The sequence below is a fragment of the Rhinopithecus bieti genome, unplaced genomic scaffold (genome assembly GCF_001698545.2).
Source record: "Rhinopithecus bieti isolate Rb0 unplaced genomic scaffold, ASM169854v2 scaffold_13342, whole genome shotgun sequence".
NCBI lineage: Eukaryota > Metazoa > Chordata > Mammalia > Primates > Cercopithecidae > Rhinopithecus > Rhinopithecus bieti.
Window position 1 is genome coordinate 2,264,492 of NW_016807690.1, and position 2,065 is coordinate 2,266,556.

The window sequence follows — 2,065 nt, forward strand, 5'->3', positions numbered from 1 at the left end:
AGGGAAGGGAAGGGAAGGGAGGAGAGGAGAAGAGAAGAGACGTTCTGGAACAATTGAGGGATTGCAAGAATACACAAAAGTGAAGACTCTCTGAGCTGTATCTGTAAGATCAGTGTACCTCGTGTGTTTCATTGTATTATATGCTACACCTCTATTAAAAGAAAGGGTCTCAGCACGTAAGACAGGGTGGGAAAAAAGGAAAAATAGAAAAGAGAAAGAGTCCCTGTCTTTTAGAGTAAAATCCTGAAATATTTTCAAATGAAATGATATGATGTCTGGGATTTACTTCAAAATAATCACGAGGGATTTGAAGAGTGTGTGCGTTGGTGGGGGAGGGGATATACAGAAAAAATGAAACTGACAGTGAGTTGAAGCTGCGTAAGGAGTATATGGGAGACTCCAAATATTACTTTTTCTCTTTTGCTATATTATCTTGCATGTGAAATTTCCACAGTAAAAAGTAAAAAGAAGAGACAGAAAAAAGGGCCCAGGGTCACTACACACACATTCCTTTACCCATGTAAGAGCTCAGTGGGGAATCTCACCCCAGCCCCCGGCGCTAGGGCCCTGGAAGGCGCAGCAGCCTCGCGCAGTGCACGCTGTTCTGATACTTCTGCCCTTTCCAGCCATCTTTGGCCCATCTGTACAGCGAGCTGCCTGCACCAGGTGAGGGGAGAGAGCCTCACAGAGTGACATGCCTACAGCCTAGGCAGGTCCTTTCCCCGTTTTGTGACCTCTCCTCCCCATGCACAGTTCCCATCACTTGCACCTGTCCAGACATCAGACCCGAAGTTAGACAGACCAGTGTAAGGATGAGTGCTGAACAGAGTCCTTCAGGGAGGGGGACAGTGCCCAAGTGACCGATCTCAAGAGAAGTTAACCCCTCATCCCAAGGGAGACACCCCTGAGCCACAAGGAGGTGGCAGCACTGCTGGAATGAGTTGGGACCTAGACATCAGGAGACCCAGATGGTAGCTGGCTCTGCTGTGGACTGGCTCTGTGATGTGGCCATCACTGGTTTATTCCATAAATACCTATTGGGCACATGGTATGTGCCAGACTCTGCTAAGCATGGGAAACACATACTTGACGATTCAGCCTGGGCCATGGCAGCACTCACAGCATGGTAGGAAGCAGACAAGACAGCCAGGCACAGAGGGCAGTCTTCATGGGGACTGTACAACCTAGGGTGGAGGACGCCTTCCAGAGCCTCAGTGAAGCCTCAAGGACAGGTGGGAGTCAGGAAGACAGAAACTTGGAGACTAGAGAACCACGTGTAAAAGGGGGCAGCTGCAAGTAGCTCCATGGGTGGATGGGCTGTTGAGGGAGATGGGAGGATGAAAGGGGGCAGGAACCAGACCAAGCCACCCTGGAATTCCGTTCCCCTTATGTGTCACCCTTAGTTTCCCTCTCCATGCTTAAGGTGAGGGGGCTGCACTGGGTGGGCTCTCAGCTTTCTCCAGTTCTAAGGGGTTTGAAAGTTCATGGCCAAAGAAGCCAGAGCAGAGGGCCTGAGTGCCCAGGTCCAGCCTGCTGGTCCCAGGACTCCCCTCCGCATACCCTCCCCTTCTCTTTGGGAGGGAGGTTCCCTGAGGACAGGGAGCAGGGCGAGCTGCACAGCTCTCAACGGTCTCCTGCGTGACCTGTGCCCACTCCTGTGTGGATTGGGCTGGGTTGGTGGCGTGGGGGGCTGGCTGACTTGCTAGTCCCTTGTAATTTGTCTGAAAAAGTCCCAAAGCAGGGCAGGACAACAGGGGAGGAACCCGGGCGTCTGCCAGCCGGTTCTCTTCGGCCTCAGAGTTGCTTCTGCGGCCTTGCAGTCCCTGCGTCCTGCCCTCTCCATGACCGCCCGTCCTGGGCCCCTCGCTTTACAGATCCCGCACCCATCTGTCCCCTGCGCTCTCTGAAACTCCCTCTGCTCCCCCTGCGAGGCTTGTCCAAGGGCTGACCCCGGGCCTGCCGCCCTTCCCTCGGCTGGGCCGGGGCTGTCCGCAGTCCGCTCTCCTGGTCGGGCTTCCGAAGAAGGGAGGAGGCCGGTTCCGGCCCCGCGGCCCTCACGTGCTTT